Raw genomic sequence first — 23,359 nt, 5'->3', positions numbered from 1 at the left:
TGAATCCACTTTAGGGAGAGTGGGTTGCATGGGTGGCGAAATATGAAATATGAAATAATGAAACCACACACAGAGAATGTGGGGTAAACATGCTTTCTGGCAGGAGTGCGACAAGTTTAATCTTTAGGCAAGGGGCTTTATAGGGGTAAAATTGGCCATAGGTGAAGAATAATTATAATCACAAAGCAAAGTACAACAATAACAATACCTAAACTATGGGTGTGACTGTAAAAATTATAATTTACAAAGGAGAAGGTTACAATTTAAGGCAGCTCTTTGCAAGCTTACTTCAAATGCAAAAATCAAGATTAGGAGGAAGTAGGAAATATCTAGGAACTTGGTCTTTGCTGAGCTGGGCTCTATTCAAGTAAAGGAAGAAGCCAAATCCCCTTAGGTGTGATTCCCTTTTTCAAAGGAGAGTCAATAGCCCAGGGGTCTGCTCTCTGGCTTCGCCCTTGATTACCAGAAACTGCAGCTGCAAGGACATATTTGAAAAAGAGGGGAAAAAAACATTGTCTTTGCTTTTAGGGCTAAATATATCCAGAAAAGGGTTCTCTTAGTAATATTTGGTGCTGGGATTTCTGGGCCAAATTATTTGATAGAGGCCACAATTTTGCCTGAGATTTACAAAGGAGAGATAGCCAAATAATGACTGAAGAAAATGTAATGCCAAGCATCTCTTTGGAACTTCCTCAACCATCCACGCAGGGGGGAAAGGCATCCACAGCGGGCCTTTTGAGGAACCCGTGGGGGTTATTTCAGTTATCCCCCCACCAGAAAAATCTGAGGATACATCTGGTGGGCTGAGCTCCCCTAAAAGTTTATGTATGCCGAGGCAGGAGGGAGAGAAGGAATGAGGGAGGGAGGAAAAGAGGAGGAGGGAGGGAAGGAGAGGAGGGAGGGAAGGTAGATAATTTTAATGCTTTTTGCTCTTCTCATTCTTTACCCTTGTAAAGTTCTGAATAAAAGAGGAAAATGCAAATTTGTGTGCTTACGGTTTTTTTGCCATCTAGTTTGTACACCTGTTATATTGCTTTGATACTAAAAACGCTCCGGTATACCAAAAGCCAATCTCATAATCATTATTGCTTATTTCTTCAGGATCAAAACCTCATAACTAGTCTTTGGATAACAAAAGCTTGTACTTTACACAGGTGTTTCTTTAAGTGATGAAGAACAAATTGTCTAACATCTCATCTATAAGGTTTTTCTGATGGTTTCTATTTCAAGGCCTTTTTTTTTTTTTCTAATCAGCCTCCCCAAATGGACTATTTAAAATATAACTAATCTTGAACTTAAACTTTTCTCTGACTGAAGAGAAAGTTGGGCATGTTTTTGATGAACTATGGTGCTTATGTTGCATGTTTATCAATGAATGATAATTTATCACTGAATGATAATTTAGGATTCTATATGGCAACTGTTCAGTTTCCTCATTGGAAATACTAGATTGGGAATTACTAATGGTGAACATAAACCCTATTTAATGTGTAATTTAATAAAATTGTTTTAAATATTTAGCTTCTTAAATACAAATAATTTCCTAAAGCAAATACTCATATGAGAAAATGACATTATTTTAGGCTCTAAAGTAAAGTTAAAATTTTATATCACTTATCACATGTCACATAAATCATTGGTAACAATAAAATTCAGTTTGTTGGTTTTAATACCTCTGGCTTTGCATGCACCACAGTTTAATCTATTTTACTTTTCTTTCACTAGTAGAAACTATTTCAAATGTTTTGTCAAAAGAGAAGACTATGCTGCTTTTGTTATTTTACCAAAGCCATTTTTTTCAGTTTTCAATTGTTTGTTTTTTTTACTCAAATGAAGAAACAGAACAAAATAAGTACATGAAACTCCAGAACGTGAAAACCGGTGGGCTTTCGCAGAAGCCAGCTGCCCTGTTTGGGACATCAGGTAGGGAAAAGCCACGAATCTGCGCCAACCCAGTGGAGCCTAACTGTGAGTGATCCTTGTAAATGTTTCTCTACTGTCCTCTTGCGTGAAACTCTTGGGAGTGGGGCAAAAGAGGCTCCAGCAGAGCACGGCCGCTCCGCTTCGCTACGCGGCCGTGCACTCTTTCTAAGAAAAGAACACCATCGTAACAAGAAGAAAAAATTACACTAAGAACTGAGCTATAACACAGAAGCAAGCATTCCTCTTCGAACTGTCTTCTCCGTTGAATGCTTGGGCCTAAGATTTGATCCAGTGTGAGGCTTCACCCACAGAGGACTCCCCTCCCTTAGAGACAAGTCAGCCCATCCAGAAAGGGCGGAGCCAGAGAAGTGTGCTGCCTACATCATATAGCCAATGAATACCACCACAACACGTAGAAAAACCCAAAATACAAGTGTGACAATGGGGAAACAACGCAGGCCAGCATCAGACATAGAGAATGAAGAGGACAATTCTGATGACCAGATAATGGCAACCAACTAATCAACCTCTCAGATAAGGACTTTAGACTAGCAATATGGAATATGTTCAAAGAACTCAAAGAAACCATGAATCGAGTTGAACAGAACACTAATAAGAACCAAGAAAATATGAAGACAGAAATCACAAAACTCCAAACTAAAATAACATATCAATTAACAAGCCTGAAAAAGTCAGTAAACGAAGTGAATGACAAAATGGATAAGCTCTGGGACAGGGTATCAGAAGCTGAGAATAGACTTGGTGCTGTGGAAGATGAGATACATAACAATTCCATACAGCAGGAGAGATTGGACAAAAAACTTAAAGCAAATGAGCAGACAACGGAAAAATTAGTCAAAGAATGGGAACAGATGAAAATAGAAGTCTATGATAAGATCAACAGAAACAACTTAAGAATCATTGGAGTCCCAGAGACCCAGGAAGAAAATTCCCAGGAAGAATCAATGGTCAAGAACATCATTAAAGAGAAACTTCCAGAGCTAAAGAATATAGGTGATCAAATCCTACATGCTCGAAGAGTACCAACCAAAAGAGACCCCAGAAAAAACACCCCAAGACACATCCTAGTCACAATGACAAATCCCACAGATAGAGACAGAATTCTGAAAACACCAAGATCAAAAGGGGAAATTACGTTCAAGCAAGCTTCCCTGAGATTTACAGCAGACCTGTCACCAGAAACACTCAATGCCAGAAAGCAGTGGTGGGATATTGTGACAAGACTGAATGAAATGAATGCTTCACCCAGAATACTATACCCAGCAAAACTCACTTTCCGGTTTGACGGAAGAATACATGGTTTCACAGACAAAAAACAGCTCAGAAACTTCACAGACACAAAACCAGTCTTAAGCGAAAAACTGAAAGACCTAATCTAAGACAAGACTACCCAAAAGACACACCAAATTTTGAAATAAAGATGGCGTTAAATCCCAAGACAATTCTTTCTCTCAACGTCAATGGACTAAATGCACCAGTTAAGAGACACAGAGTGGCTAAATGGATCAAAAAACTCAATCCAACCTTCTGCTGCCTACAAGAAACGCACCTGAATAGTCAGAACAAATATAGACTCAAAATAAAAGGCTGGAGAAAAATTATCCAAGCAAATAACACCCATAAAAAAGCTGGAGTGGCCATACTAATATCAGATAATGCAAACTTTAAACTCAGGAAGGTTGTAAGGGACAAAGATGGACATTTTATATTAATCAAGGGGTATGTAGAGCAGGAAGAGATAACTCTCCTAAACATATATGCACCGAATGAGGGGCCAGCAAAATATTTAATACAACTGTTGACAACTCTGAAAAATAATATCAATAACAACACAATAATTGTGGGGGACCTTAACACGGCTTTGTCAACACTGGATAGGTCAACCAGACTGAAACCCAACAAGAATATACTGGACCTGAGGAGAGAAATGGAAGAAAGAGGCTTAGTGGATATATATAGGACACTCCACCCCCAGAAACCTGGATACACATTCTTCTCCAATGTACATGGGACATTCTCCAGGATAGACAACATGCTGGCACAAAAAACATACCTACATAAGATCAAGAAGATAGAAATTTTGCAGACTGCCTTTGCTGACCACAAGGCTCTGAAATTATTTGTGAACTCCAAAGGGACTCAGAAGAAAAACCTTAACACCTGGAAGTTAAACAGCCTCATACTCAATAACCAGTGGGTCCGAGATGAAATCAAGAAGGAAATCAAAAGGTTCCTGGAAAAAAATGACAATCAAGACACAAACTATCAGAACTTATGGGACACAGCAAAAGCAGTACTGAGAGGAAAATTTATAGCTTTGCAAGCACACATCAGGAAGGAAGAAGGAGCTTACCTGAGTAGCTTAATGACACAGCTAATAGAACTAGAAAGTGCTCAACAAAAGGACCCAAAAATAGGAAGACAGAAGGAAATAACAAAGCTGAGAGCAGAAATCAATGAAGTGGAAACCCAAAAAACAATTCGAAAGATCAACGAAAGCAGAAGTTGGTTCTTTGATAAAATAAACAAGATTGATAGACCACTGGCAAACCTAACAAAGAAAGAGAGAGAGAGAAACTTGATAACTCGTATTAGGAATGAAAAAGAAGAGATCACTACTGATATGACAGAGATTCAAAGGGTAATCAGAAACTACTTTGAGAAACTCTACGCCACTAAAAATGAGAACCTGGAAGAAATGGATAAATTCTTGGACTCTTATAATCTTCCATGGTTGAAAGAAGAGGATGTAGCATATCTAAACACCCCCATCACCATAGATGAAATTAGAATGTTAATCAAAGGTCTGCCGAAAAACAAAAGCCCAGGCCCAGATGGATTCACTAATGAATTCTTTCAAACTTTCTAAGAGGAACTACTACCAATCCTGGCAAGACTCTTTCATGAAATTGAACAAACGGAAACACTTCCAAATAGCTTTTATGAAGCCAACATCACCTTGATACCTAAACCAGACAGAGATGCTACAAAAAAAGAAAATTACAGACCAATATCGCTGATGAATGCAGATGCAAAGATCCTCAACAAAATCCTGGCAAATAGGATTCAATGCCTCATTAAGAAGATCATCCACTATGATCAAGTAGGTTTCATCCCAGGAATGCAAGGATGGTTTAACATCCGTAAATCTATCAACATCATACACAACATCAATAACAAGAAAAATAAAAACCACATGATCATATCAATAGATGCAGAGAAAGCATTTGATAAGGTCCAACACCCATTCTTGATCAAAACTCTCAGCAAGATGGGAATGGAAGGAACCTTTCTCAATCTAGTTGAAGCCATCTACCACAAGCCAACGGCAAATATTATCCTCAATGGAGAAAAACTAAAAGCCTTCCCTCTAAATTCTGGCACAAGACAAGGCTGTCCTCTCTCACCACTCCTATTCAACATAGCACTGGAAGTACTTGCTCTAGCGATTAGGCAAGAAAAAGATATCAAGGGAATCCAGATAGGAAAGGAAGAAGTCAAGCTCTCACTGTTTGCAGATGACATGATACTCTACTTAGAAAACCCTAAAGACTCTACCAAAAAGCTTCTAGAAACAATAGACTCATATAGCAAGGTGGCAGGCTACAAAATTAACACACAAAAATCAATGGCCTTTCTATACACCAACAGTAATAAGGAAGAAATGGACATTAAGAAAACAACCCCATTCACAATAGTGCCACACAAACTCAAATATCTTGGAATCAACTTGACTAAAAATGTGAAGGACCTATACAGAGAAAACTATAAAACTCTGCTCCAAGAAATAAGAGAGGACACGCGGAAATGGAAATGCATACCCTGCTCGTGGATTGGCAGGATTAACATCATCAAAATGGCAATACTCCCCAAGGCATTATACAGATTTAATGCTATCCCTCTAAAGATACCCATGACATTCGTCAAAGAAGTGGATCAGACACTTTTGAAATTCATTTGGAACAATAAACACCCTCGAATAGCCAAAGCAATCATTGGGAAAAAGAATATGGGAGGAATTACTTTCCCCAACTTTAAACTGTACTACAAAGCAATAGTTATCAAAACAGCATGGTATTGGAATAAGGACAGACCCTCAGATCAGTGGAATAGGCTTGAATACTCAGAAAATTTTCCCCAGACATACAATCAACTAATTTTTGATAAAGGAGCAGGAAACCCTAAATGGAGCAGGGAAAGCCTCTTCAACAAGTGGTGTTGGCACAATTGGATAGCTGCTTGCAAAAAATTGAACTTAGACCCCCAGCTATCATCATGTACGAAGGTAAAATCCAAATGGATTAAAGACCTCGATATCAGCCCCAAAACCATAAGATATATAGAACAGCACATAGGCAAGACACTCCAGGACATTACAGGCATCTTCAAGGAGGAAACTGCACTCTCCAAGCAAGTGAAAGCAGAGATTAACAGATGGGAATATATTAAGCTGAGAAGCTTCTGCACCTCAAAGGAAATAGTGCCCAGGATACAAGAGCCACCCACTGAGTGGGAGAAACTATTCACCCAATACCCATCAGATAAGGAGCTAATCTCCAAAATATACAAGGCACTGACAGAACTTTACAAGAAAAAAACATCTAATCCCATCAAAAAATGGGGAGAAGAAATGAACAGACACTTTGACAAAAAAGAAATACAAATGGCTAAAAGACACATGAAAAAGTGCTCCACATCACTAATCATCAGGGAGATGCAAATCAAAACAACAATGAGATACCACCTCACACCACAGAGAATGGCACACATCACAAAGAATGAGAATAAACAGTGTTGGCGGGGATGTGGAGAGAAAGGAACTCTTATCCACTGCTGGTGGGAATGCCGTCTAGTTCAACCTTTATGGAAAGCGATATGGAGATTCCTCCAAAAACTTGAAATCGAGCTCCCATATGATCCACCTATACCACTCCTAGGAATATACCCTAAGAACACAAAAATACAGTACAAAAACCCCTTCCTTACACCCATATTCATTGCAGCACTATTTACCATAGCAAGACTCTGGAAACAACCAAGATGCCCTTCAACAGATGAATGGCTAAAGAAACTGTGGTACATATACACAATGGAATATTATGCAGCTGTCAGGAGAGATGAAGTCATGAAATTTTCCTATACATGGATGTACACGGAATCTATTATGCTGAGTGAAATAAGCCAGAGGGAGAGAGAAAAACACAGAATGTTCTCACTCATCTATGGGTTTTAAGAAAAATGAAAGACATTCTTGCAATAATAATTTTTAGACACAAAAGAGAAAAGAGCTGGAAGTTCCAGCTCACCACAGGAAGCTCACCACAAAGAGTGATGAGTTTAACTAGAGAAATAACTACATTCTGAACTTTCCTAATAATGAGAATGTATGAGGGAAATGGAGAGCCTGTTTAGAGTACAGGCAGGGGTTAGGTGGGGAGGAGGGAGACTTGGGACATTGGTGGTGGGAATGGTGCACTGGTGAGGTGTGGCGTTCTTTACATGACTGAAACCCAAACACAATCATGTATGTAATCAAGGTGTTTAAATAAAAAAAATAAGTACATGAAAGCTGTAATACAACTGACAGTAGAGTTCACAACATGATTTTTTTCAATGTTTGATTCCACACTTTTGTAGACAATGAACAACAGTCTCCTCTATCTCTCCAAGCAGGCATAATTCCCTCAAAAGAGCAGGAATCTTTGGAGGTACTGTGGACACTGAAGGTACTGAAGACATCTGGCAATCCAGGGAATTGAGAGAAATTCTTCAAGGCTCCTTTTTAATGGAGCCTTGACTTGATTATAAAATAATAAATGGTAGGAGAAAATATAGCATATTCTTAATTTAGGGAGCAGTGAGTAATAAAACAAGAACATATTATTTTGAGGATAGTAGTATGATAGATGTCCTGGGTTGAATTTCCAGAGGAGGCAGCTAGTGTGGAAGAGAAGAGAATGACCAGGACATAAAGAAGCATAGAGACTCTGGAACAATAGCACAGCAGGTAGGGCATTCACCTTGCACGTGGCCTACCCAGGTTCGATCCCTGGCATCCCAAATGGTCCTCGGAGTCTGCCAGGAGTGATTTCTGAGTGACGAGCAAAGAATAACCCCTGAGTGCCACAGGGTTTGGCCCAAGAACCCCAAAAAATGCGTAGAAATATTCAAACATTCAGAAGTTATGTGCACACTACACTACCAGCCACTTGAACGCTTGCAAATACAACAGGGGCTAAACTGTTACTTGTTCTCAGTTTTTTTAAAGAGGCATATCTATAAGAAAATCTCATGAAATTTGTAATGGATATGGATGTTTTGCAACCTTCAACCACTCTTACAAGAAGGGTATTTGAGGGGCTGGAGTAGTGGTGCAGGGTGTAAAGGAATTTGTCTGCCTTGCATGTGCTAGCCTAAGACTGACCACAGTTCAATCCCTTGGCATCACATATGATCCCCCAAGCCAGGACCGATTTTTGAGTACATAAACAGGAGTAATCCCTGAGCATCAACAGATGTGGCAAAAATGAATAAAAGGGTATATAAAATGGTTGAAACAAAACACTAAGAAATAGCAAAGAGATAAAATTTTTTAAAGAAAATTTTCAGTTATGATTATAATCCCTTTCTGCATCCCACACACTTTCCCTAATCCCAAATGAGAAAGGGGTTAATGCTGGCTTCCTCTGATTTTTCTAATCAGGCGACTTAAGGACAGAGAATAACTAACAGAGAAATGAAAACAGTGTGTAACTCATGTGTGAGCAAAAGTTTCTGCACGACTAACTACATATGACTGAAGTTGGCTGCCTATGAGGTAGCTAAATGGAAAATGGACTGTATTTTGGAAATATATTATATTTAATTACGGGAATGAATCAAAATATATTCAGACTAATGTTAGCAGATGAAAGTGTTAGTAAAACCATGTGCCTTTATCAAGGTTGTCAAGAAATTCCTAAGAATGGGTATCCCCAAGAACCAAAAACATCTCTCAGGATAAATACAGCTCAAATATATATTATAGTGATGACAATGAAATAAAACCAACTCCATTCTTTGAAATTCCTCCTCTTCCAAAAAATCCACTAAACTATGCCTGCCCAGTGAGGCTCGACTGTGAAAAATTGTGAGTGTTGCCTGTGTGTATCTGTCTACTGTCCTGTTGCGTGAACCTCTTGGGAGTGGACCGAAAAGAGGCTTCGGAAAACTTGCTCTCCCAGAGGCCAATTCTAGGGTGGGAACGCCAAGAAACTGCTCCATAACGTGAAAACCGGCTAATATAAGCAGTACTTTGCAGAAGCCAGGTCCCCTGTTTGTGACGTCAGGGTGGGAAAATACATGAAACTATGCCTGCCCAGTGGGGCACGACTGTGAAAAATTGTGAGTGCTGCCTGTGTCTGTCTGTCTACTGTCCTACTGCGTGAACCTCTTGGGAGTGGGCCGAAAAGAGGCTCCAGAAAACTCGCTCTCCCAGGGGCCAATTCTAGGGCAGGAACACCAAGGAACTGCTCCATAAAGTGAAAACCAGCTATAAGCATTACTTTGGAGAAGCCAGGTCACCTGTTTTTGACGTCAGGCTGGGAAAATCCATGAAACTACGCCACCCAGTGGGGCCCGAATGTGAAAAATTGTGAGTGCAACCTGTGTGTGTTTGTCTACTGTCCTGTTGCATGGGCCGAAAAGAGACTCCAGAAGAGCACTTTAGCTCTGCTTCATTATGCGGCCGTACACTCTTTAAAAAAAAGAACACCATCGCAACAAGAAAAATAATCACACTAAGAACTGTGCTGGATCACTGAAGCCCAGCATTTCTCTCCAGATTATCTTCTCTGCTGCATGCTCGGGCCTAAGATTTGATCCTGTGTGAGGCTTCATCCACAGAGGACTCCCCTCCCTTGGAAGCAAGTTGACCCATCCAGAAAGGGCGGAGCCAGAGGAGTGTTCTCCTGCATCATTTAGCCAATGAATACCACCACAACACATAGAAAAACCCACAATACAAGTGAGACAATGGGGAAACAATGCAGGCCAGCATCAGACATAGAGAATGAAGATGACAATGACCAAACAACTAATCAACTTCTCAGATAAGGACTATAGACTAGCAATATGGAAGATGCTCAACAAACTCAAAGAAATCATGGATCGAGTTGAACACAACACTAAAAAGAACCAAGAAAATATGAAGACAAAAATCACAAAACTCCAAACTGAAATAACATGTCAACTAACAGGTCTGAAAAAGTCAGTAAACGAAGTGAATGACAAAATGGATACGCTCTGGGACAGGGTATCAGAAGCTGATAATAGACTTGGTGCTGTGGAATATGAGATAAATAACAATTCCATACAGTGGGAGAGATTGGAATAAAAACTTAAAGCAAATGAACAGACAATGGAAAAATTACTCAAAGAATGGGAACAGATGAAAATAGAAGTCTATGATAAGATTAACAGAAACAACTTAAGAATCATTGAAGTCCCAGAGACCCAGGAAGAAAATTTCCAGGAAGAATCAATAGTCAAGAACATCATTAAAGAGAAACTTCCAGAGCTAAAGAATATATGTGATCAACTCCTGTATATTCGAAGAGTACCAACCAAATGAGATCCCAGAAAAAATACCCCAAGACACATCCTAGTCACAATGACGAATCCCACAGATAGAGACAGAATTCTGAAAACAGCAAGATCAAAAAGGGAAATTACATTCAAGAGAGCATCCTTGAGATTTACAGCAGACCTGTCACCAGAAAAACTCCAGGTCAGAAAGCAGTGGTGGGATATTGTGAAAAGACTGAATGAAATGAATGCTTCACCTAGAATACTGTACCAAGCAAAACTTACTTTCCGGTTTGATGGAAGAATACATGGCTTCACAGACAAAAAGCAGCTCAGAAACTTTACAGACACAAAACCATTCTTAAGAGAAAAACTGAAAGACCTAATTTAAGACAAGACTAACAAAAGACACACCAAATTTCGATATAAAGATGGCATTAAATCCCAAGACAATTTTTTTCTCTCAACGTCAATGGACTAAATGCACCAGTTAAGAGACACAGAGTGGCTAAATGGATCAAAAAACTCAATCCAACCTTCTGCGGTCTACAGGAAACGCACCCGAATAGTCAGAACAAACATCGACTCAAAATAAAAGGCTGGAGAAAAATTATCCAAGCAAACAACACCCATAAAAAAAGATGGAGTGGCCATACTAATACCAGATAATGCAAACTTTATACTCAGGAAGGTTGTAAGGGACAAAGATGGACATTTTATATTAATCAAGGGGTATGTAGAGCAGGAAGAAATAACTCCTAAACATATATGAACTGAATGAGGGGCCAGCAAAATATTTAATGCAATTGTTGACAAATCTGAAAATTAATATCAATAACAACACAATAATTGTGGGGGACCTTAACACGGCTTTGTCAACACTGGATAGGTCAACCAGACTGAAACCCAACAAGAATATACTGGACCTGAAAAGAGAAATGGAAGAAAGAGGCCTAGTGGAAATATATAGGACACATCATCCCCAGAAACCTGGATACACATTCTTCTCCAATGTACATGGACATTCTCCAGGATAGACTACATGCTGGCACATAAAACATACCTCCATAATATCAAGAGGATAGAAATTTTGCAGACTACCTTTGCTGACCACAAGGCTCTGAAATTATATGTGAACCACAAAGGGACACAGAAGAAAAACTTTAACACCTGGAAGTTAAACAGCCTCATACTCAATAACCAGTGGGTCCGAGATGAAATCAAGGAAGAAATCAAAAGGTTCCTGGAAACAAATAACAATAAAGACACAAACTATCAGAACATATAGGACACAGCAAAAGCAGTATGAGAGGAAAATTTATAGCTTTGCAAGCACACATCAGGAAGGAAGAAGGAGCTTACCTGAGTAGCTTAATGACACAGCTAATAGAACTAGAAAGTGCTCAACAAAAGGACCCAAAAATAGGGAGACAGAAGGAAATAAAAAAGCTGAGAGCAGAAATCAACGAAGTGGAAACCCAAAAAACAATCTGAAAGATCAACGAAAGGAGAAGTTGGTTCTTTGAAAAAATAAACAAGATTGATAGACCACTGGCAAACTAACAAAGAAAGAGAGAGAGAAATTTGATAACTTGTATTAGGAATAAAAAAGGAGAGATCACTGCTGATATGACAGAGATTCTAAGGGTAATCAGAAACTACTTTGAGAAACTCTACGCCACTAAAAATGAGAACCTGGAAGAAATGGATAAATTCTTGGACTCTTATAATCTTCCATGGTTGAAGGAAGAGGATGCAGCATATCTAAACACCCCCATCACTATTGATGAAATTAAAACAGTAGTCAAATATCTGCCCAAAAACAAAAGCCCAGGCCCAGATGCATTCACTAATGAATTCTTTCAAACTTTCCTAGAGGAATTACTACCAATCCTGGCAAACTCTTTCATGAAATTGAACAAACAGAAACACTTCCAAATAGCTTTTATGAAGCCAACATCACCTTGATACCTAAATCAGACAGAGATGCTACCAAAAAAGAAAATTACAGACCAATATCGCTGATGAATGCAGATGCAAAGATCCTCAACAAAATCCTGGCAAGTAGAATTCAATGCCTCATTAAGAAGATCACCCACTACGATCAAGTAGGTTTCATCCCAGGAATGCAAGGATGGTTTAACATCCGTAAGTCTATCAACATAATACACAACATCAACAACAAGAAAAGTAAAAACCACATGATCATATCAATAGATGCAGAGAAAGCATTTGATAAGGTCCAACACCCATTCTTTTTTTTTGTTTTTTGTTTTTGTTTTTGTTTTTGTTTTTTTTTTTGGCCACACCCTTTAGATGCTCAGGGGTTACTCCTGGCTACGCGCTCAGAAATTGCCCCTGGCTTGGGGGGACCATATGGGACACCGGGGGATCGAACCGTGGTTCTTTCCTTGGCTAGCGCTTGAAAGGCAGACACCTTACCTCTAGCGCCACCTCGCCGGCCCCCAACACCCATTCTTGATCAAAACTCTCAGCAAGATGGGAATGGAAGGAACCTTTCTCAATATAGTTCAGGCCATCTACCACAAGCCAGTGGCAAATATTATCCTCAATGGAGAAAAACTAAAAGCCTTCCCTCTAAATTCTGGCACAAGACAAGGCTGTCCTCTCTCACCACTCCTATTCAACATAGCACTGGAAGTACTTGCTATAGCGATTAGGCAAGAAAAGGATATCAAGGGAATCCAGATAGGAAAGGAAGAAGTCAAGCTCTCACTGTTTGCAGATGACATGATACTGTACTTAGAAAACCCTAAAGACTCTACGAAAAAGCTTCTAAAAACAATAGACTCATATAGCAAGGTGGCAGGCTGCAAAATTAACACAAAAAAATCAATGCCTTTCTATACACCAATAGTAATAAGGAAGAAATTGACATTAAGAAAACAACCTTATTCACAATAGTGCCACACAAACTCAAATATCTTGGAATTAACTTGACTAAAAATATGAAGGACCTATACAAAGAAAACTATAAAACTCTGCTCCAAGTAATAACAGAGGACACACGGAAATGGAAACACATATCCTGCTCATGGATTGGCAGGATTAACATCAACGAAATGGAAATACTACCCAAGGATTATACAGATTTAATGCTATCCCTCTAAAGATACCCATGACATTCTTCAAAGAAGTGTATCAGGCACTTTTGATATTCATTTGGAACAATAAACACCATAGAATAGCTAAAGCGATCATTGGGAAAAAGAATATGGGAGGAATAACTTTCCCCAACTTTAAACTGTACTGCAAAGCAATAGTTATCAAAACAGCATGGTATTGGAATAAGGACAGGCCCTCAGATCAGTGGAATAGGCTTGAATATTCAGAGAATGTTCTCCAGACATACAATCACCTAATATTTGATAAAGGAGCAAGAAATTCTAAATGGAGCACAGAAAGCCTCTTCAACAAGTGGTGTTGGCACAACAGGCTAGCCACTTGCAAAAAATTGAACTTAGACCCCCAGCTACCATCATGTACAAAGGTAAAATCCAAATGGATTAAAGACCTCGATATCAAACCCCAAACCATAAGATATATAGAACAACACATAGGCAAAACACTCCAGGACATTGAGACTACAGACATCTTCAAGGAGGAAACTGCACTCTCCACGCAAGTGAAAACAGAGATTAACAGATGGCAATATATTAAGCTGAGAAGCTTCTGCACCTCAAAGGAAATATTGCCCATGATACAAGTGCCACCCACTGAGTGGGAGAAGCTATTCACCCAATACCCATCGGATAAGGGGCTAATGTCCAAAATATACAAGGCACTGACAGAAATTTACAAGAAAAAAACATCTAATCCCAACAAAAAATGGGGAGAAGAAATGGACAGACACTTTGACAAAGAAGAAATACAAATGGCCAAAAGACACATGAAAAAATGCTCCACATCACTAATCATCAGGGAGATGCAAATCAAAACAACTATGAGGTACCGCCTCACACCACAGAGAATGGCACACATCACAAAGAATGAGAATAAACAGTGTTGGTGAGGATGTGGAGAGAAAGGAACTCTTATCCACTGCTGGTGTGAATGCCGTCTAGTTCAACCTTTATGGAAAGCGATATGGAGATTTTCCAAAAACTGGAAATCGAGCTCCCATACAATCCAGCTATACCACTCCTAGGAATATACCCTAGGAACTCAAAATACAATACAAAAATCCCATCCTTAGACCTATATTCATTGCAGCACTATTTACCATAGCAAGACTCTGGAAACAACCAAGATGTCCTTCAAAAAACGAATGGCTAACGAAACTGTGGTACATATACACAATGGAATATTATGTAGCTGTCAGGAGAGATGAAGTCATGAAATTTTCCTATACATGGATGTACACGGAATCTATTATGTTGAGTGAAATAAGTCAGAGAGAGAGAAAAAAATGCAGAATGGTCTCACTCATCTGTGGGTTTTAAGAAAAATGAAAGATACTTGCAATAATAATTTTCAGACACAAAAGAGAAAAGAGCTGGAAGTTACAGCTCACCTCAGGAAGCTCACCACAAAGAGTGATGAGTTTAGTTAGAGAATTAACTACATTTTGAACTGTCCTAATAATGAGAATGTATGAGGGAAATGGAATCCTGTCTAGAGTATAGGCAGGGTTGGGTGGGGAGGAGGGAGATTTGGGACATTGGTATTGGGAATGTTGCGCTGGTGATGGGTGGTTTTCTTTATATGACTGAAAACAAACACAATAATGTATGTAATCAAGGTGTTTAAATAAAATATATATAAATAAAAGAAATTTCTCCTCTTCCCTTCCTTATCTTTTTAGGGAACTAGGAAGAAATTACTTAGGCTAGCTATGTAATAAAACAAGTTACAAACTACCATTTAGGCCTTAAGAGATAACAGCTGGAGGGGAGCTACAATTTTTGAATAAATCTGAAGTTTTGGGTGGACTTAAAGACGGTATCCAAATGGAGATTACTTTGAATATTAAATAATATTTCTTTTTCTAAAAATGACCAGAAAACTCAATGGCATACTCCCCAATATCATTTGATTTTTTAAAAAGGCTCTTCGATGACTTTGTATTAGTTGTAAAGAAAATTACTTTTGTCATTCTTTTTACTTATTTAGGGGTGTCTTTATTTGTTTTGGCTTTTGTTTTTACAATGGTGTAAATTTTTATGATTTTGTGAATTAAGTTATTATATTAAATCATGGACACAAAAATGCCAAAGATCCTGTGCCAGTACCCCCATGTCACTTAGAATCTACCCCAACCTCTTCATTTTTTTTAACATCAATTATATTTAGAGTTCAAGAATTTGTTTTCATATGTCATTCTTTTTTTTTATTTAACCAACTTTATTACATACATGATTGTATTTGGGTTTCATTCATGTAAAGAATACCACCCATCACCAGTGTAACATTCCCATCACCAATGTCCAAAATCTCCCTCCTCCCCACCCAACTCCTTCCTGTACTCTAGACAGGATTTCTATTTCCCTCATACATTCTCATTATTAGGATAGTTCAAAACGAGTTATTTCTCTAACTAAACTCATCCCTGTTTGCGGTGAGCTTCATGAGGTGAGCTGTAACTTCCAGCTTTTTTCTCTTTTGTGCCTGAAAATTATTATTGTAAAAATGTCTTTCACTTTTCTTAAAACCCATAGATGAGTGAGACCATTCTGTGTTTTTCTCTCTCTCTCTCTAACTTATTTCACTCAGCATAATAGATTCCATGCACATCCATGTATAGGAGAATTTCATGACTTCATCTCTCCTGACAGCTGCATAATATTCCATTGTGTATATGTACCACAGTTTCTTTAGCCATTCATTTGTTGAAGGGTATCTTGGCTGTTTCCAGAGTCTTGCTATGGTATATAGTGCTGCAATGAATATAAGTGTAAGGAAGGATTTTTGTATTGTATTTTTGTGTTCCTAGGGTATATTCCTAGGAGTGGTATAGCTGGATCGTATGGGAGCTCGATTTCCAGTTTTTGGAGGAATCTCCATATTGCTTTCCATAAAGGTTGAACTAAACGGCATTCCCACCAGCAGTGGATAAGAGTTCCTTTCTCTCCACATCCCCGCCAACACTGCTTGTTCTCATTCTTTGTGATGTGTGCCTATCTCTGGGGTGTGAGGCGGTACCTCATAGTTGTTTTGATTTGCATCTCCCTGATGATTAGTGATGTGGAGCATTTTTTCATGTGTCTTTTGGCCATATGTATTTCTTCTTTGTCAAAGTGTCTTGTAAAGTTCTGTCAGTGCCTTGTATATTTTCGAGATTAGCCCATTATCTGATAGGTATTGGGTGAATAGTTTCTCCCCCTCAGTGGGGGGCTCTTGTATCCTGGGCAATATTTCCTTTGAGGTGCAGAAGCTTCTCAGTTTAATATATACCCATCTGTTAATTTCTGCTTTCACTTGCTTTGAGAGTGCAGTTTCCTCCTTGAAGATGCCTTTAGTCTCAATGTCCTGGAGAGTTTTGCCTATGTGTTGTTCTATATATCTTATGGTTTGGGGTCTGATATCGAGGTCTTTAATCCATTTGGATTTAACCTTCGTACATCATGTTAGCTGGGGGTCTAAGTTAAAATTTTTGCAAGTGGCTAGCCTGTTGTGCCAACACCACTTGTTGAAGAGGCTTTCTTTGTTCCATTTAGGATTTTTTGCTCCTTTATCAAAAATTAGGTGATTGTTCATATGTCATTCTCTCTCTTCTTTATACACCACAGATAAATGAGATTATTGGCATTTGTTCTCCTGCTGACTGAATTTATAAACTGAACACCAAATAGTTCTAAGTTTCAGAAAAAGACAAGATTTTTATTGTTGTTCTTGTTTTTGTTTTGGGGTCATATCTGGAGGTGCTTAGTGGTTCCTCCTGGTTTTGCACTCAGAAATCATTTTTTAATACACCTATCTTCTTTTGTGCTTTTGTGGTGTCCAAGCAGATGAGTGCATGTAACTTTTTATTTAAAAATTGTAATTAGAAAGACAAGCGAAAGTCAGTGACTGAGTATTGCAAACAGCAAGATCAAAGAAAGAGTTCACATACAAAGGAAATTCTATTTGATTCACAGCAGATCTACCGAATAAGACTCTATGGACAAGAAAAGAATGATAGGACATAATAAAATCAAATGACCTTAATGAAATGATCCTTTCAACAAGAATACTTTATCAAACAAAATTATCATTCATATTTGGAATACGATTAAAAAATTTAGTGAGATGGCTGCTGCAGGCTCTGAAGCACAGCAGACGGCCATTCTGGAATAACTTTTCAACTCTCCTGTGTCCTGTTCCATGGTCTTCCCCACTTATCATTTCTGGGGGCCGCTTCTTCAGAGGTGAGCTCTCCTGCTCACAAAGGATAGAGTCAGAGGAGCAGTTGCTCCCCTTTATTTCACAGTCATATGCATCTTCTAGCCAGTGAACTCCACCATAACACACACACACACACACAAACACACAACAAGTGAAACAATGAGGAACCAATGTAGACCAACAACATCTAGAGACAATGAAGATAGTATCTCTAATGACCCAAAAAATCCCAACCACCTATCTAGCCTCTCAGATAATGAGTTTAGAGAAAAAATATGGAGGATGTTCATAGAAATCAAAGAAAGGATAGATTGAGCTGAACAGACTAACTACAAAGACAGAAATCAGAAAACTCCAGACTAAAATAACAGGACTGAAAAACTTGGTAGATGAAATGAAAACTTCAGTGGAAAGCCTTTCCAACAGAATAACAGAAGCTGACGACAGAATCAATGAGCTGGAAGATCAGATACAGACAGTTCCATACAGCAGAAAATATTGGAAAAGAACCTTAAAGCAAATGATCAGACAATGGAAAAAATACTCAAGGAATGTGAACAGATGAAAATAGAAGTTTTTGATAAATTCAACAGAAATAACATACGAATCATGAGAGTCCCAGAGACCAAGGATGATAACCCCAAGGAAGAATCAACAGTCAAGGACTCATTACAGAGAAAACCCCAGAGCTAAGGACGGCATGCAACCAAATTCTGCACTCCTGAACACTACCAGCTAGAAGGGAACCAAAGAAAAGCACCCCAAGACACATTTTAGTCACAACGATGAATCCCACAGATAGAGATAGAATACTGAAAGCAGCAAGATCAAAAAGGGAAATTACATTCAAAGGAGCGTCCTTAAGATGTACAGCAGACCTTTCTTAAGAAACCCTCAATGCCAGAAGGCAGTGATGGGATATAGTGACAAAATTCTTACAAAACTCTACAAAATCAATGCTTCGCCTAAAATACTGCACCCAGCCAGACTCACCATAATGTCTTTTCCTATTTATTTTGATGGGGTTGGATTTTTTCTTTTAAAGTTCTATTGATATCAAGATATTTATTTTGATAATCATCTTGATATTGATCCTTTATCATATTAGTGGTGAAAAATAATAAACACAATACAGAAAAAATATCTTCATTCTTATAGTCATTGCAGCCACTATTCACAATAACCAAAATATGGAAATAACTCTAGTTCCCCAAGAACAGATAACTGGTTTAGTGAAAAGAATTGGAGGGATAGAGACAGATATAAAATGATCTCATTCATATGTGAGATATAAAGAAACACAATAAAGGAATTAATATAACCCATAGGCAATAGAAATGGAAAGCAGAACCAATCCATAGTAGGAAACTTGCCTTGGGGGGAGAAGTGATCTTGACTAGGTCAGGGAAGGGACCACAAGACAATGATAGAGAAAAGTGATCACTCTGGATCAGGACTAAGTGCAAAAAGAGGTCAAGTGATGTGCATATTGTCCTGTCAATATACACTGTAAACAACAATATGTCTAAAGATTGGTGGAAAGAGGTAAAGAAGAAAAGATCTGTCAGTGTCAGGATGAAGGAGTATGTGGGAGAGAAAACAGGGACTATGGTAGAGAGAAATTGACACTGGAGATTTGTGGTGGAACATTCATGACTGAAACTCAATCATGAATAACATGATTTTGTCGTTCCTGGTTATTCAATAATTTTATTTAAGTTTTATTCTCTCTGCTATCTAAATATGCCAAAGCCATACCTCAAATATTGCATCATTTTATGTATTATGCCCTATATTTGTTGTTCTGACTTCATTGTTCTTAAGGACATCAATCTATACCTCAATGTAACACATATGGTATATGAGATATCCTTAGAATCACATACTTGCCTCTGCATTCTTTCTAATTTCTCACACATTGTAGCTTGCATGTTTGGTACCCACTTAACTGTGGTAGATAGGAAAACATACACCAAGATGTGTTTCCCCAGAGGTCATGCCTGCCCCTCTGCTGAAATCAAAACTCAGTGCCAGATCACACTTCGGGTATTCTCTCTAACCCTAGATTTCCTATGGTCCACTGCTTCCTTTCCAACCCTGCCCACCCTACTGTTCATTTTAAGCTATAAAGAAACAGAGTATCTAAAGATCAGTCATCTAGATGCCTTCTTCAGACATCTCTAAAATCCAGTCTGGACTCATGTTAGATATAGTGTCATGCCAATGTGGGAATGATCTGAAATGTTCACAGAACATGTTTCTGGAACATGTTTCTTTTATACATTCCAACAAAATACAAGTCAAATGGATCAGACAACTAGAAAAATATGTCTGATGTCTTATCTTTCTTATCCTTTTGCCTCCTAGCCACTCCATGCAGAAATATGAAGAAATCTTCAATTTTCCTCTCAGTAAAATGTTCCTTAAAACATACCCACTTCTCTTTACACTATGGTTTATAACAAAATTCAATGATCTAAATTCCCCAAGCTTAGTATTTAATTTGTTAAAAGAATTTTGACAAATTGAAACAACCCTTTTCCTTCTCCAACATAGCTTGAGTTTTGGTATTGCGATTTCACTGCAAATTTTTAAAAATATGATTTTTTACTCATGGCCAAGAAAAACCATCTTTGCTCTAACCTCTAATGAAATAATTAAGTCAATTGATTTAATAAGTCTAAACCCCACATCACTATGGTTTCTGGGAATAAAAATATGTCAATTTAATGCTTGAAAAATATTATTCATGTAAAATAATAATCTACATAGATCTTCCTTTTGAAAACTGGCATCTGGAAAATAATTTATGCAAACATAAGCCTAGTATCTAGGTCCATAGATGGAAAGATCAAATGTTTAAATTTCTCTACATTTTAATCTCTGTCATGTGTTATGACATAAACATAGGGAATACACAACTTTCATGATCAATAATTACAGAGACAATTGTTACCAAGAGAATATGGTACCTATTGTAATTAGTAAGTAGTATGAGATTAGTAATGCCCATTCTTTCACAATTTGCACCAACTGACCACTATAGCTCTATTTCCCTTTGTTCACTTGTGTGTTTTACATAACCAGACAACCCAAAAATCTTTTAATCTAAATCATTCACTACATTCTTTTTTAAATCTTTATTTAAACTCCGTGATTACAAACATGACTGTAATTGGGTTTTAGTCACAAAAAGAAGTCCCCCTTCACCAGTGCAACATTCCCACCACCAATGTACCCCATATCCCTCCATCCCACCCCCTGATTGTATTCTAGAAAGGCATTCTACTTCTCTCATTAACACAATGGTACTTGTTAGTGTTCTAACTGCACTCACCCCTCCTTGAGGTGAGTTTCATATCATGAGCAGGTCCTACCAGCACTAATATCTGGGCATTATTACAATAATGTCTTTTATTTTTCTTAAAACCCATAGATAAGTCTGTCTCTCTCTCTTCCTCTGACTTATTTCACTCAGCATAATAGTTTCCATGTCCATCCAAGTATAGGAAAATTTCATGACGCTACATAATAGTCTATTGTGTATATGTACCAAGTTTCTTTAGCCATTCATCTGTTGAAAGGCATCTTGGTTGTTTCCAGAGTCTGGCTATTGTAACTAGTGCTGCAATGAATATAGGTGTGAGGAAGGGTTTTTGTATTGTATTTTTATGTTCCTAGGAGTATTATAGCTGGATCATTTGGGAGCTCAATTTCCAGTTTTTGGAGGAATCTCCATATTGCTTTCCATAAAGGTTGGACTAGATGGCATTCCCACCAGCAGTGAATGATATTTCCTTTCTTCCCACATCCTTGCCAGCACTTATTGTTCTTGATCCTTGTGATGTGTGCCAATCTCTGTGGCATGAGATGGTATCTCATTGTTTTGATTTGCATCTCCCTGATAATTCATTCACTGAATTCTTTTATCTGTGTCTTTGCTGTTGAGATTTTCTCAGTGAGAATGCCCTTAGATCTGAGATTTGAAATGTAGTACATAAGGATTGAGTGTCAGAAATCTTGTTTCAACCTCTATGGCCATACAATAATGACATTTTGTTCTAATATGAAATGGAAGTACTTTTAGGTAGATTTCCTTTACCAACAAAGGACTTTAGGGGTATTTTCCTTCTGGGGAAAAGAATTATGTTTAAATTGATATTTGAAATGGACATAATTCATATGGTAGCATAATGGACATCAGTGTGGTAACATAAAGCTGAGTCTGAATCTCAGTAGGACAAGAAAATGGAAGACTTAATGTGGAAGCTATGAAAGCACATTTACGATCACAGTGATGAGCAGCCAGTGTGAATGGTGCCGCTGTTGCTTGTGCTAGTGAGAAAGACGAATAATCTAAGCTGATCAACTTAACTCTGTACTGTAGAGCTGAAAGTGCTAACACTCTGAATATGGGCAATGTCTATTGTGCACCTGAAAATTAGTCAAAGATATTCTGAATATTTTGACGATGTACTGTATATAAGACCCTAAAAATGTGGAATAATTCTATTTTAAACATTCATCAAAAAGGGTTTTAATAAAACAAATTATTTGTTTCCTAATAAGGAGAAGGCTAAATTTTAATTTTTAAATTAATTTCCAAAAATTTAAACCTTTATTTTCTTTGTAAATCTATTTCCACCAGGTCACATCTCTACCTGTACAATATGAAAGGAGAATCATATCCCTCTGAACATAGAAAATTGAGTGGATACAAGTGGTAAAGTCTTTGACACTGCACACTGCAGTTTTTCTTGTATTTTTCTTGAGAATTGATCCATATTTCCTTCATTGATGAATGAAATTGGCTTCTGATAACAGATCAATTGACAAAATTGTCTCAAATTACAGCTTTCAATGTGTTTTGCATTAATGTACTGTATTCGCTGAATGTAAACATTGAATTAGAGATAGACAGAGATCATACAGTTATTTCATATGTCTTTTTTCTTCTCAAATTACTGCATGTTGCATTTTAAAAAGGATTACTTATTACCACAAATGCAATAAGCAAGAGGAGAAAATTAAAGGAATAATGTTTCTATTTCTACCCTACTTTAATATAACTGATGGTGTTTATTCTTTGTGAAAATGTGCAACTGTAGACTATAGATTCACATTTAAGTTTTGCCACTTATTAGCTAAAGTACTACAAAAATTAACCTCTTAAAATCTCAGAATCATATTTGTAAATTAGGGAAAATAAGACTACCCAAACTGTGAATGTTTCATGGACTGAGATCATGAGATAAATTTTGCTAATTTTGTGCAGTTTTGCTTCTATTGTACAGAGTCTCTTGTGTCTTTTAGTAATAGCACTAACCTAGTCTCAGAAAAACTATTACTAGGTAACTCCCATGTATTCTACCCTAAAGTTTTGCCATAATGGGAGTTAGAGGTTCAGCATTTGAATCAGGGGGAGGGACACATGTATTTATTACATAGTACATTGAACAAAAGGATATACTTTAAAATAATAAATGATAATATACCTTCAAATTAT

The sequence above is a fragment of the Suncus etruscus genome, chromosome 2 (assembly GCF_024139225.1).
Source record: "Suncus etruscus isolate mSunEtr1 chromosome 2, mSunEtr1.pri.cur, whole genome shotgun sequence".
NCBI classification, from domain to species: Eukaryota; Metazoa; Chordata; class Mammalia; order Eulipotyphla; family Soricidae; genus Suncus; species Suncus etruscus.
Note: the sequence above shows the minus strand (reverse complement) of the source record.